The 15,363-nt window shown below is 48.8% G+C and overlaps 1 long non-coding RNA gene across 1 annotated transcript; it reads right to left on the bottom strand.

Annotated features, from left to right (window-relative positions):
- Nucleotides 1-10,148: 10,148 nt before the first annotated feature.
- Nucleotides 10,149-14,881, bottom strand: LOC140698548 (uncharacterized). The gene is made up of 3 exons (XR_012076368.1): nt 14,845-14,881; nt 14,069-14,250; nt 10,149-10,854 (listed from the first exon to the last, which is right to left on the bottom strand). It is a non-coding gene; the product is annotated as an uncharacterized lncRNA (long non-coding RNA).
- Between the last annotated feature and the right edge of the window lie 482 nt (nt 14,882-15,363).

Genomic DNA, 15,363 nt, shown 5'->3' with positions numbered 1-15,363 from the left:
ATTTAGGATGTCTTTCAAAGGTGTCCTACCATTGTAACTAAAACGACGCAGTCATTTAAATTTTGGCTTAATTTAAAAAGGGACATGCACATGGTTCAAAATTCAAGACATGCTCTGTTGTAAAAAGTCTGCCTGTAGCTCTGTTTTCCAGATGGCTGATTCCGTCCTCCTCCTCAGACGTGAGCGCTGTCAGCACTTCTTGTTTACTCTCTGCCCATTTTGTCTTTCCCTTTTTATGCAAATGGCCACGTTCTTCACACACTGTTCTGTACTTTACTTTGGTTTTGGTTTCATTCTTTTAATAATTGATCTTGGAGATTTCCCATATCAAGTCATAAGCTCTTTCTCCTTTTTCTGGGTAGCACTATTCCATTAGAGCTGAACCAAAATTAACTTAACTACTTTCAACTGACAGAAATTTAAGATATTTCCAGTATTTTGCAGTTAAAAACCCTGCAGCAAGCATAGCCTGGCACATATACCAGATCAAACATATGCACAGACATCCGCGTGATAAATACCAAGATACGTAACTGCTGGTCAAAGGAAGTGTACATTTGTCATTCTGATGGACATTGTCAGGTTCCCTGCCGTGGAGGCTGTGCGGACTCACACCCCTTGCGGTGCTCGGCAGAGTCTGATTCCCTGCGCCCTGACCATGCAGGAAGTGGCCTTGTCAGTCTGGTAGGTTAGAAAATGAAGGTACTTCGGTGTTATTTAAATCACAGCTCTCCTATTACGAGTTGAGGTAAACATTTGAAAATGTGTTTAACAGCCACTTGTGTTTCATTTTCTGTGAACAATCGGTTTATGTCTTTTTGGGGGATTTTTTAGTTGAAGTACAGTGTACAATGTTGCATCAGTTCCTGGTGTACAGCACAATGTCTCATATATACAAATATAAAATTACATATTTACACAAGTATAAATACGTGTATTCCTTTTCATATTCTTCTTCATCATAGGTTGCTACAGGATGCTGAATAGAGTTCCCTGTGCTGCGCGGCAGAAACTTGCTGTTCACGCTCACGTCTCCGTGACTTTCGCCGAACAGGTCAAACCCCGCGTTTCCCAGCTGGACTCCGCCGGCCACGCGGAGGCGCGTGGAGCCGATACGGACGCAGAGGACGCGGTGGGGTTCGGTCTTTTTTTTTTTTTTTCGGTGAAAGTCCTGATTTTATCTGAAGGTGTGACGACGGAGGCCAGGAAAAGACCCGCTTTCGGAGTCGCGTCTCAGAACTTCGTGCTGCGGCCGCCGCAGGGCTGCTCGCACCGCGTTCACCCGCCAGCGGAGACCCTAAAGCCGCCCCCGGGCTGCGGGGGCCGCCGCGCCGGCCTCGTGCAGCCGTCTTACTGAGCGGCTTTACTCCTGTTGCTTGCTTTTGCTTTTGCTTTGCTGGCTTGAGATAACTGCATGCAGACGTCTACAAGGTGCAGGGGCGGACCAGTCCATAGCGCAGCGGACCCACTCCCGGCGCGCAGGGCCAGTGGTTAAGCCTCGTGCTCTTTCCCAGGCTCGCAGAACAGTTACATAACCGGCTACAGTCCCTTTTGACCTTGAGTTTGGGGGCTTTTCTCCCCTACTGGGGCACAGCTACTATCCGTGGAAAAGCTTGTGTTATACATTGCACGCAAGCCATAGGCAACGCACAGCGGGGCCGTGAGGGCTTGTCAGAAACACACGCAGAACGCGACGTATCGCTCCGCGTCTTGCGTTGCTCGCTCAGCGTCACAGTCTGAGGTTTGTCCATGTTGACGTGAACAATCTGTAGCTGCATTTATCTGCCTTTATCTGTGTCCAGGTTATTCTTTTAATCGTGTGTGTGTGGTATTTCATGGTAGAGCACGTGCTTAGCAGGCAGGAGTTCCTGGGTTCAATCCCAGTACCTCCTCTAAAAATAAATAAGACTAATTACCTCCCTCCCCACCTGAAAATAAATAAACAAATGTTGTAATGAGACCATCTACACACAGTTCGGGTTGGGAATACCCTACACTTTCTCCTTGAGATGTATGTATACATATATATATTTAGCTCTGTTTTAATTCTTTTCTGCATTCAAATTAGTTTCAAGACATTAATCAAGAAATAATTGTCAATAAAACAGATATTGTAATAGATAAATACCAAAAATCCCAACAATTTTTTTCCTCATGCATATTTAAATTCAGAGGTGTTACAGGTCTCGCACACGGCAAGTGCCCTCAACGTAACCATTCTCACAGAAATGTGCTTTTGGTTATTGCTAACATTTCATCCAGGACCAGGACTTCAGACAACTTTCCCCCCAAACTTCAATTTTTCTTTTCTTTTTCAGTGAGTAAAGCATTCGGTTTGAAAGGACAAGAGTAAGTCCTTCTCAAGCAGGAGCGTTCCTCCTGCATGCCAAGACGGCCGTTAGGGGGCGAGACTCTGAAAGGCAGCTGCACTCGGCTGAGCACAGCGCTGCAGGATGAAGAGTGGCTTCTGTACACAGCGTTGCGCACAGACTTACAGAATGTTTGAACTGAAGGGACCGAGACAGAGACGTACGACGTGTCCAAGGTGGACGGCGCGCTAGCGGCTGACCAGAGCACATGAGGACCATGTGATCACAACATAATTTAATTGCAGCTTTCCTATTTTTCTAGAAAAAGAGAGGCATAGTCTGTGGATGTGTTCAAACTTACGAAAAGGAAACAAAATTTTCTGTTACGTAAACCTGCTAAAACAGGAATATCTCGCTTAAAATTTATGGAGAGATTTAGTTCAAATACCAGTGTGTGTCTGGGCGCTGCGAGTGGAATGGCCGTTACTGCGAATCTAACTGGGAACAGTATACTGACGGACGCACAGAACTGTCACAGCGCACATTCTTGGTGGGATTCCCTCTGCGGAGGGCATTGGCCTGTCTTGCTAGCAGTACCTTCGGAGGGCTTTCAGTGGCTGCAGAACCTTGTCAAAGCTAAACCTTACTTCCTCGGGGAGCAGGGCCTTCCTGCCTTCCCGATACTGGGTCAGGAGTCCCTCCTACGTGTTCCCAGACAGCCCCATGCCTACCCCTGTCTTAAGCACTTGTGACAGTATTTCCTGGGGATCTGGTTGCATGTCTGTGCCCCCACTCGGCTGTAGGGGCATCTACTCTAGACCCAGGTCCGTCCTTTCATCATTGTATTCCATGTGACCAGCGGAGTGTGGGTACACCGTGGGCAGTCGTGAAGGCTCGTTAAAAGACCGAAAAGATGAATGAATCAGTTAATGAATAGATGATCTAGTAAGAAGGCTGTGCCCTAGGAGGAAATCTACAGAGTTTAGCATACACTTTAAAAGTGCTGAATCCCTGACGCTACTAAACGAATAAAATGCACCAAAATTCTGAGGAGTTTGAAAGGAGAGACTTTCCTTTTGTGCCCCCTTTGCTAGTTGAACTTCCTGTTGGAAGACTCAGCAGTACTCCTATACTGAGGACATTATACTTCTTGACTTTTTATGGCAAGATAAGTGTCTAGGAGTAAAGAACTGCTTGTTAACACAAACATTCTGTGGCGTATCCATCACTTCTGTGTGTCTGAAAAATGATTTTTATTGAGGTACAATGGACAAGTATTGTATTTGTTTCGAGTGTACAGCAGATGATTTGACATTTGTATACACTGTAAAAATGATCACCGCAATCGTCTGTCAAGTTACCGTCTGTCACTCTACAAAGGTAACTTTTGAAATTTATCTTCTGTGTTTTTTTAATTGACAGCCGTGTTATGATCTATTTAATTTCATGTAAGTTCTCTAGCTGTGTCACTAGCCACAAGAAATACACATGTCAATGTTTAATACTAATTACTCATACTAGATTAGCAAATGTAAGAGCCTAAACGTGTCACACAGGTGAAGCTGCCCTCCTGCTGTAATTTTAGAAGTTTCCCAGTTTCAAATGACGTTATAAAGAAAATGTGGGCATTGTCAACAAAGTAAAAATGAGGTGGAGTTTTTATTCGGAGCGACTGTGGTTTCTAGTTGAAGACTCTGCTTGGCTAGCTTATTCGGGTCCCTCATTTGAAGCCCGTGAGCGCTTTACGATTCCAGGCCCGCCAGAGCCTTTTAAAGGGCTTTCTCACTAGAGGGCAGCATCTGACCGAGTGTCCAACCCGAAGGGCTGCCGGCGCCCTGGGAGCGTCTGCGCAGATCAGCATGACGGCTTCCTTAGCGCCGCACGTGGATTCCTCGTGCGGTTTGTGGGGCCGGGGCCCAGTCTGGTTCGGTAAGCCTTTAGGAAGGAATTTTAGGGCTTAACCCCACTGGCAAATAGGAGCTGTTTTTAGAGGCGTACCGTGACAGGTTGCGGAAGTCACGCTCATCCTGAGCATCTATTGCTTGGCCCTTTAGATGCACGTAAGTTACCACATTGAGTTCCTTCTCAGTGTAGCCCAGTAAAGGGTGAGTGGAGTCACTGGTGTATCAGCTGCCTTTACTTTTTAACCTCCTCCATCTTGTCTATTTACCAGCTGGTCTTACCTACGTCCTCTCACTTTGCTTGGCATTTTGTGCTCAAGAGCGAGCCCTGCAGAAGCGATGTGGACGACTGCAGGAGGCCTGACGGAAGAGCGCTCTTTGATCTGAGCCCCGAGGGCAGCCGATGAGATGCTCGGGGACCAGGTTTTCCACATCCCAGGGAGCTCGCCCACGGGCTGGTCCACCGGGTGAGGTTTAAGACTCAGAGTAGCCTCAGCCTTGATTTTCAGGGGAAAGCAAGCCATTGCTCGGTTCTCATCATTATTCCGTCGTTGTTGGGATAAAAACGCTTTTAAAAAAGCTTTCGACACCGAGCTAGATGCGCAGTGAAGACATCTGGGACCTACAGCTGCTCATGGAGGTCAGGCGTGACAGCCAGTCACCAAGCTACAGCCCGCCGTTTGTCAGCAGGAGCACTGCTGTGGGACCCAACGCTGGCGAAAACGGCAGTATTTCAAACGTGATGATGTACTGTTTGGAGAAACTGTTCCAACGTCCTCAGGAGAAGTCTGCACCCACAATATCCACGCGCAGGCACGTGTACACATGTCTGTATAGGATGCCCTCGAGTTTGTATTTTAAAATTTGGTTATAAATTTATGTCGTTGGTGACATGTTTTCTAGGTGAAAGAGAAAACGGTGTTCGGGTCCTTGTGACACTGGGAGACACACTCGCTCTTCCTGTTCCAATTTACGTCTGGACGAGTTATCAGAAAGGGCTGCAGAAGTGTCCCTGGGAGGGGTTATGCAGGCTTCCAGTGGCTGTATAAGCGGAACGGAGTTTGCTGAATACTGCGACTGTGGAACAAGGTACTTTAGGAGCAAGCACCTTTCTCAGGATGGCCAAGGAAAAACCCGAGCACAGGAAAGCTGCTGCACACTAGCCAACTCTTAGGTTCCCGTGTCCTCTGGACCTCTGTGCTGAGGTCTGGACAAGGACTGCTGGAGCCCCCCAGACGTCTCATTCACCTTCTGGGGAACTTTGACATTTCCATTCCATCTTATGTGTCTCGTGGGGCTTTATCTACAAGCATCCTTTTGCCAAAAAGGGATGACTCAAAAGGTACTTCCAACTGCTCCAGGGCCACCCCTGTTTTATTCATTGCTCAGAACACGCTTGATATTAATATTCACGCATTTTCAGAATTGGATGCAGCCCTCTGTAGAGGGCATTGTCTCTCTTTTAAAGAAGATCAAACAGAAATAATCTAACCAATTAAGTTTGATGAATAATAATTCTCAGTGTGAGCAACTGATCAAATACTATCTTTCTGTTTAGACTTACATGGCTTGGTGAGTGTTTTTGGTGCTACTGATAAAGTGAGCAGCCAGTACATCAAAGTGCTGGATTGCCCTCCTCCCCACCTTTTGTTTTTGACACCTACTGCTTTCTCTGCCTCTCTTCCGATAACACGCCTGTGGACAAAGTAAGAGATGCGGAAGTTGGAGGGCAAAAAGAGAATTCCAAGATGTGGGGGAAACGTGTATCAAATGCCTAATCTAGGGCAGGCAGAGCTCCACGCCCTGGAGGCCCAGAGACATGCACGGCACTGTCCCTGCCTTCACAAAGCTCTCGGCCCAGTCAGCTAGTTACCGTGGTTCAGTGTGACACGTCCTGTGACAGATGTTCCCTGGGTGATACGGAATCCCGGTGAATGGGCATCTGGACCCTGAAAGGTGAGGGAGGACTTGTCCAGTAAAACGATGCTCAAAGGGTCTGGGAGGAGTTGGAAGAGGAGGGAGAGCGTGAAGGCAGGGAGAAGGGGGCTGCAGGTGGAAGGGGGGGTGTGTGCAGCACGGTGGAAGCGGAAGGCAGGTGGCAGGTTTGGGGACTACAGGCAGTCACGCCTGTTTGGAAGAGAGCGTTCTGTGGGGCTGGGGAGGCTGGAGAGCGAAGCAGGGGCTGCGTCATGAAGGGTTTTGTGAAAGACCTTGACGTCGCTTCTCCCTCAGCAGCTGCCCTTGGTATCCGCCTGTGGGGTAGTGACTTGGGCTCCCAACATACCAGTGCTGGGGAAGATGGCTGGGACAGCGTATCTGGGGACCTGCGGGCTGGAAGGGGAAAGTCAGCAATGAAGGGGAAGAGAGACTAACGCTCAGAGTGGTGGTTGACATCTGCCTGAATGCGAGTCTCACCTCTGTCACCTACTGGCTGTGGCCTCTCCAGACCCCAGTGTCCCTACCAGGATAAAAGCAATCCCTGTCTCAGTAGGGTTATTGTAAGGATCAAATAGTTTATGCTCGTAAAGCTTTTGGAACGGTGCCTTCTTAATTAACATATTAATAAACACGTTTATAAATAAAATATTGACTGCCTACTGTGAACCTGGCATTGTCACAGGTACCACTTCATACGGATCTCCACTCCAGCTCCGTGAGTCACTGTTGTCATTTTATTTTCACAGATTAAAAAGAAAAGCAAACAATGAGGTTAAAAAAGAGTCGGTAAATGGCCAGGGAGTGCAGGGAGGGGGACTCTGAGCCCGAGCCTGTGCGTCTCCGGGGAAAGGGACAGGTGGGTGTCACTGCACATGGGTGACTCAGGTCTGCCCGGAGACCGCGGTGCCTCGGGGGCACGCCCAGGGCCCGGAAGGGCTCCCAGGGCTGCAGCCCTCGCCTGAGGGGAGGGGGCACGAGGGCCGCGCATCTGACTCTCGCTCCTGGGAGTGCGGGTCTCACCACAGAGGTCAGGCCCTACCTCAGGGAACCCCTCCCCAGGTGTGTGCTCACAGACCCCTCTGAGACAGGTGGGCTCCGGATGTGGCAGCTTCAGAACGAAGCTGCCCTTCGGAAATGCTGGGGCAGACCTCCAAAGGCATCGCTTTGGGGATCAGCCCTGGGGTCAGAGGTTTGGGTCTTTCTGTGTTCGTCGGGTCTGCGTTCCGCTGGCGTCGCAGAGCAAGGGTGAGAAGCCTGGAGTCTGGAGGCAGACTCACTGAAGCCCCACTGCCAGCTGTGATGTCGCTAACCATACTGACGCCCAGCACTTGCGGAGAGGTGCTGAGCACGCTCAGGGCCCGCCGGGCATGCCACGTGAGTGACCACCTTTAGTCCTCCCTGCAAGCCACGGAGTGAGCCACTGTCACCCTTGCTCCCCAGCTAAGGAGACTACGGCTCAGTTAATGTAAGTAATCTGTCCAAGGCCGACCAGCACGGTAACTCCAAGCATTGGCTGTAGCCTCAGGTTGCCTGAGAATGACTCTGAAATGGCTAACGGGCCATACGTGCTCAGAGGAGTCGCTGCACCTCCCAGAGCTTGAGTTTCCTCCTCTGTAAAAGCCAAACACAATGGCCTAATCTGTAAGGTTCGTGTGACGCTAAATGAGGGAGAATACAGGAGGTAGCTAACGGTGTCCAGCACATGGCAGGCACAGTAAATGGAGGCCACCTGTCATCAGTCTCTGTCCACACAGGCTCAGAGCCTGGAGGACCCACTTGTGCACTTGCCCAGATCAGTGCCTTACATAATTGCTTCATCTTCACTGTCATCATCATCGCTCAAGGAGCTCCTGTTAGGAACACAGCTGAGAAGACAAGACACATCCTATAAACCAAATGTGTGTGTGGCTGGTAACACGTGCCGAAGAAACTTAGAAGGGGGTTGTGCCGTCCTGGTTTGGGGAGGGCTGGGGACGCTTTACGCAAGACAATAGTAATGGCCATGGTACTTCCCTTTGGCCAGGCATGGCACACATGCCCATTTTGTAGATGAGGAAACTGAGGCACAGGTCTGCAGAATAATGAGAGTCGGAGTTCAAACCTATATAGTCAGTTCCTGGGTCCCTGTGTTTGTGAGCTGAGCCTTGAACAACACACTGACAACAACAACAGCAGTAGGAGTAGTAGTTTTTTGTTTTAAGTAACTGCCATGTGTCAGGCAATTCAGTTTAGTGCACAATCACATTTAACTCTCACAAAAACTTGATGGAGCAGGATTATGACCCATGCTTTGAGGATAAGGAAATAAAATCTTAGAATTTGTCATTTAACAAATGATGAAGAAACTTGTTAGGACTTGCAAATATTAAGCAGCAAGTCTGGGATTCAAACCTGGGTTGAACTGTCCCCGAAGTCAATGCTCTTCCCTCTTGTATCCTTGTCTGACATAAAGGACCGAGGAAGGAGACTGCTCCAGGTGGCCGTGGAGCCTGGACTGCGTGTGGCGTTCATCGCAAGGACCAGCACTTTGGCTGGAGGGGTATGTGTGTGTGTGTGTGTGTCCACCCCCACACACGAATACACATGTGTGTGGACAGGGGATGACGGAAGACAAAGCTGGAGAGATGCCGCTGGCACTTACAACAAGACGACTGCTGAAGTCTTCCAACCACCGGTGGCATTCCAGGCACAGGTAAGGGGTATTTTCAGATGAAAGGCGATTTCTCCAAGCCACCCTGAGTCTAAGACATTACTTCTGCTGATTGTCCCAGGCTTGCCCCAAATCTTGTTAAGTTTTCTCTCTTGCTTCCACTTTTTTCCAGCTTGATCTAAGAGTAGAGTTACCAGATTTAACCAATTAAAATTCAGGAGACTAGCTGATTTAGAATTTCGGATGAACAAGAAGTAATTTTTTAGCATGTGTCGCCCATGCAATATATGTATATATCTGGCAGCTACAGCTAAGAGGCCTGTGTAAAGTCCCATTTCCCAGTGAGGGGGCCTCACCAGAGGTGAGGACCCAGCCCTGGTGACAGGGTCATAAGCTGCCGCCACAGCTCAGGGACGGTCCCCTGACAAATGGTGCTGTGTCCTGTGTTGGGTTCTTTGTCACCCAGAGGAAGCCCAGCCATCCAGGCTTTACCTCCTCTAAGCCCATAATTCCACATCTGATGACCAGGTGGGAAAAGAGATACAGAATAGAAACCAGCGTTGATGACATCAAGCTGACAATGGTCAGCAGACGTGCTGCCTTGCAGAGCACATGTCGCGGGCGCCTTGTTCGGCTCTGCTGGCTCCCGGGAGGCCTTTCTGCAAATAAGCGTCACTGGCAGCAGTCACTGGGCCCACTCTGGAAAGCTCTCTTTGGTTGCTGTCCGTGGCCCAGCCCATCTGAAAATGGCACGCCTCCTTCAAGGTGGGCCTGCGGCCGGCGGAGCAGATGGCTGTGACCCTGCGCACGCCAGGAAACCATTAGGTTCGTCAGAGAGAGCAGCAGGGGGTGAGAGTCTGTCTGAAAATATGAAACTAACAGGCTTGCAGAGCGAGGGGCGATGCCCTCCTGATCCAGGTGGGCTGACCTTTCAGTCCCAGACACAGACCCGCCGAGCTGCAAGCTCAGAGCCCGGGAGGAAGGGAGACCCCAGGAAAGACTGCAGTGGAGAGGAAGGGTCTGTGGAAGGCGACAGAAAGCTTCGTCTCCGCTTGGCTAGGGGGCTCCGAGGGCCGGGCTGCTCGTGCGGCCGATGGCGGGTTCGCCAGGAGCCCGGGCCCGTTTCTGCCGTGTGAGCGCTGGTAGTGAGCCGGCAGGCCCGCCGGACGGCGGGCTGCGTTCTGCTTTCTGACACTGGAGATCCCTTCCCCCTTGAACTGAGCTCTTTGGCATCTACTGGTCCAACAGACACAGACAAGTGAAATGAAAGCGGCTCCCCTTACGTGGGTGGCGAGGGCCGAAGAAGGCAGCAGGGAAAGGGTAAAAGTTTACTGGAAAGATATGCAGGTGTCCACTCTGTTTTCTTTTAACCTTTAATTTTTTTTCCTTAAAAGTGCTTGATTGCTAGAACAGTTCCAAATGCTACAGAAATGTACAAGAAAATGAAAGTCTCTTTTTACCCCCGTGCCCCAGAGGTGGCCGCTGTTAGTAATTTGTGGTTTATTCACGCAGGTATTTCCCCCTTGGACAGCAGGTGTCCACTTTGAAATCATGGTTTTCTTTTGATGGAACAATCTAGTTTTTTAAAAAAATATTTCCGCCGAGGTGGAAGTCTCTCTCTGTACGTGTATTTGGTGACAGCTGACCTGCCAGGCACGAGGCTTTTGCTCATTCCTGAACCTGACGAAATGGCTGGGCTCTCTGATTTTTAGGTTGAAGTCACATTAGCAATTGCCCGCTGTCTGGTGTCAAGTGATTTTCTTCTTCAGGAATACTGATTTCGAGGTTTCTGTGTCATCGAATTTCTTTTGTAAATGATCCTCTTCCTGCGTGGAATTCTTAGACCCCTGATGTTCCCACAGCTCCTGCTGGCCACTTGCTCTAGTACTGACTTCTTTTCTGACTTCTGATCCATGTATTTAAAGCTTGTGCTAAACACAAGTACTTGAATGTCTCACATGTACCTCATACCTTGAGCTTCAGTCCATTAATGTTGGCTGCTCCGTCACCCGTCAGATTATCCATGTCAGAAATCCAGTCTTTCTGGGGACAGTATCTGGAGAAAACAGAAACATGAACTTAGAAACACACCCCAGTGTTCACAGCTGCATCACTGACAATAACCAAGATATGGAAGCATCCTAAGTGCCCACCTGCTGATGAATGGATAAAGAAGATGTGGTGTGCATCTGTCTGTCTGTCTGTCTATCTTCAGCCATTAAAAAAAAGAATGAAAATTTTCCATTCGTGAGAAACTTCTATTTCCATTTGCAACATGGATGGACCTGGAGGATACTTAGCGAAATAAGTCAGGCAGAGAAAGGCAATATTGTACGTTTTCACTTCTATGTGGAATCTACAAAATGAAACAAACAAATGACTATAAGAAGACAGAAACAAACTCATAGATTCAGAGAACAAACCAGCAGCTTCCAGTGGGGAAAGGAGCGGTGGGAGGGGCAAGATGGGGTAAGGGGATCGCGCATCAGCAGGAATGGAATAAAGAAGACGCCAGGACGTACTGCGCAGCACAGGGAACACAGCCACTGTTTTGTAATAATTAAAAAAAGAAATCTGGTCTTTCTTACTCTCTTTCTCTTCATAAGCCACATCCAATCAGTCACCAAGAGAAAATATTTTGTTATTTCTCACCTAAATTCACCGAAATTCAGTCCCCTGAAAATATTCCAGTTACAACCTGCCAACCTGCAGTTTCAGTAAAACCATTTTGCCACAGCAGCTGGAACAATGCTGTCCTGGTACGCAGCTCTCTGAGACCTGGCTTAACCCCAGAGCAGAACCTCAAGACCATGGAGGAAAGTGTGGACTCTGTTCTCCAGGAAACCCCTCCAAATGTCACTCCTTTTTATTGAGATTTTCAGTAGGGTGCACTTCCCGGAAAGTGCCTGCAGCACAGCTGGGGAATGCTGCCACGTGACAGTCCTGCCTGTCTTAACAGACGAGCAAGCAAGGAGAAACTTGTGCAAACTGAGCAAGAGGTCACCTGGAGAGAAAGGCTCTGTCTCTGCTTCGGCACCAGCCAGGAGAGCAGCTATAGAAGGGCCCAGATTTCAACTCAGAAGGTCGTTCTGGGTCTTCCCTAACGCCGACACAAACGTGTGACCGATGGCGCAGAGCTGTGCTCCGTCTGCTAGGGCTGGCCTGGGAAAACGCGAAGTAGGTTTGCCAGGATGCCCGGCTTCACCTTTAAGAGAAGCCTCAAGCACCCGCGGTATGCCAGCCTTGCAGGCCTGTGTCCTGATACATCGTGACCCCGCGATAAGCACACATCCCAGCGCATCTTTCCTTTTGTTCTTTCCGAACAAACTTGCCCTTCCTTGAGCCTTGGTACTTCAGGTGGTGAAACACAAAGTGGGCTTTTGAAGGCAAGATGTTTATTCCCTTTATCCCTTGTTTATGTCCTTGAATTTTCTTGCCAGAACAGAGTCTGAATATACACCAATAACTAGGTGGTTTTGTGGCTTGGAAGAATGTAGAAAATGAATCTTTTATTTTACTGCATCCTAAAAGTTTATTCTTTTTTCACTGAAGTATAGTTGATTTACAATATTGTGTTAATTTCTGGTGTGCAGCACACTGATTCATTTACACATATATTCCTTTTCATACTCTTTTTCATTACAGGCCATTACAAGGTATTGGACATAGTCCCCTGTGCTGTGCAGAAGGACCTTGTTGTTTATCTATGTTGTATATAGTGGTCAGTATCTGCAGATCCCGAGCTTCCAATTTATCCCTCCCCACCCCTTCCCCCCCGGTAACCATATGTTCGTTTTCTATGTCTGTGAGTCTCTTTCTGTTTTGTAAATAAGCTCATTTGTGTTCTTTTTTTTTTTTAAGATTCCACATGTAAGTGACATCATATAGCATTTTTTTCTCTTTCTGGCATACTTCAGTTAGTATGACAATCTCCAGGACCATCCATGTTGCTGCAAATGGCATTATTTTATTATTTTTTATCACTGAGTAGTATTCCATTGTATAAATATACCACAACTTCTTTATCCAGTCATCCGTCAGTGGACATTTAGGTTGCTTACATGTCTTGGCTATTATAAATAGTGCTGCTATGAATGTCGGGGTGCAGGTGTCTTTTTGAGTTAGCGTTTCCTACAGATAGATGCCCAGGATTGGGACTGCTGGATTGTAGGGTAAGTCTATTTTCAGTCTTTTAAGGAAGTTCCATACTGTCCTCCACAGTGGCTGCACCAACTGCATTCCCACCAGCAGTGCAGGAGGGCTCCCTTTTCTCCACAGCCTCTCCAGCATTTGTCATTCATGGACTAAAAGTTCATTCTTAAAGAATGACCCACTGTTTCTTTCCACAATGAAGGAAGAGCAAAACTGGAGTTGGTGTGAGCTTTGTCCAGAGAAAATATGGTTATAGAGGCAATGAAGACGCTCCGAGTGAAGTTTATTAAATCCTGGACTGTGTGTGTGTGTAAGTGTGTGGATGTGTGTGTGAGTGTGTGTCTGTGTGTGTGTATCTGCATGTGTGAGTGTGTGTCTGTCTCTGTGAGTGTGTGTGTGTTGGTGAATCTCCTTTGCAGAAAGGCTCTTCACAGAATCACCCAGATCCCTTCCTCGGGTTGGTGTAAGTCAGGTCCTGACTGTGGGTGTGGACGAAGGTGGGTGGCTGTGCAGACCGCTTGTGTCTTCCTAAGACTGTGTCTGTTCATTTTATTTCTGAAAACTCAGACCTGCAGGACCTCCGTGCCGGGTCCGTCTCGGGTTTGGAGGGAGAGCCTGCAGGTCATCTCCACCCGACTCTGAGAGGAGCTGCCCGTCCCCCGGACGTCCGCCCGCCCTCAGACAGCCCTCCACGCCAGCTCTTCCCTGTCCCGACCTTCCAGGGGAGGAAGGGTTTCCTGTTGCTAGTGAGTTGCTGCTTAAAGATTTACTAGGACTTAAGTGTCATCCCCAAGGAGTTGTTAACACACAACATTAAGTGCAGCACTGGAGGGCGGCAGTGGGGTTCCAGTCTCCTCGAGACGATGACTTGCATTAAAGGCGCGCCCTCACCCAAGGAGAGGAAGAAGAGAGACAGTGAAGAGCCTCCTGAGGTTAGACAAGAGCTCGTGTGCCGCCCCCTTGCCAAGGGTAGTTGTAAAAATACTGGGGAATCATTTGGGCACCAGGGCTGCAGGTCAAGTAACAAACAGTTCGGGTTTATGTAGCCACTCTTCCCGGGAACTCTCGGGTGGGACTCTGCACTTGAGACGTCCTTTCAAGAACACTGAAAAGCTAACCTGGAGAGTCAAGTGTCCCGGTGGATTCAGAGGCAGCACGACAAGGAGCAGAGTCTGGTGCCCGGGTTGGAGGCGCAGAGGCGCGTCTGGTGTGCAGAGAGATGTTCAGATTCCATTAACGTAAGTTTCTAGACAGCCAGAGTGGATGGCGTGATCAGGTACTGATCCAAATGGCCTTGGAGCTAGGATGAGAAAATAAACACACAAACAGACAAAAGAAGTTACGATTCCCTGATTTTGAAGGGTGAGGAACATCAGCAGAAGGACCATGAACTTGTCAACAAATCCTGGGAAAAGCAGGATCAGTAAAACGCTACTTCCTTTAAACTCAAGTTTCAGTCGAGAGAGAGGAGTTAAGGGCAGGCATTGAGTCCATAGTCTCAAGAGGTGAAAATAGAAATGACTTTCTAAAGAGGCAAAGAGAATATGGTGGGCGGCAGGCTCGTGGAATCCAATCACAGGAAACACTGGCTTTTGCAGAGGCTACACTTGACCTCAGGATGGCTGCTGGGGGGCAGCCCTTGTCTCCCCGAGTTAGAACATGGTCACCCTGGCTGTGGCCCTCCTTTCCCCTTTGTATTAAGAATGGCTTCCTTCTCACTTCGTCTGGTTGAGGAACTCCTATTGACGCTTCACCACCCATCTCAGGTTGCCCTGGTCACACTATCTGACTGTCCCTCTTTCCCACGTGATTGTCCAGTCCTTTCCTTTTCTCAACTACACGCTCGTGCCCAGACCAGCCTGAGGGCACGCATGCTGCATTCTGACTGTATTACCTCCCTCCTCTCTTCCTGGCTTGACTGTGGGGCCCCACCTGCTGTCTGCATTGAGCACGTTCTAAAAGAGAAGCCTGGTGTCCGCAGCATTTTGAAGCTAGAGGGCTAACATTCTCTTTCAGGATTCCATGTTCACAGCCATTGGGGATCCAATTCAGAGCTTATATATTTTTTAAATTAAATCGTACTTAGACAATCAATTTGTCCTTATTATGATTAGAAAAAAAAACCCTCAATGATTTATTTAGAGTTTCTGCAAAAGGTTCCTAATGATCCCTCAATCCCTCCCCTCCCCCACAACATTCTCTGAAAGTGTCCTTGCAAAACACAGGCTGTCACGTCAGCCCCGCCTTTCAAGTCGTCTAGGATCCCCGTGATCAGTGCAGTCAGACCCAGGACGCTCAGCATCCCCCAGCAGGGCTCCCGCCTGCCTTTCGCACACACCTCATCTGCGTGAGCTGCGTCCTCTGGGATCACTGGCCCCGGTGTGACACGTCACCGTCCCCTTCTTCTCTCCTG

The sequence above is a fragment of the Vicugna pacos genome, chromosome 9 (genome assembly GCF_048564905.1).
Source record: "Vicugna pacos chromosome 9, VicPac4, whole genome shotgun sequence".
Lineage (NCBI taxonomy): Eukaryota > Metazoa > Chordata > Mammalia > Artiodactyla > Camelidae > Vicugna > Vicugna pacos.
This window is presented reverse-complemented; position numbering and strand designations above follow the sequence as displayed.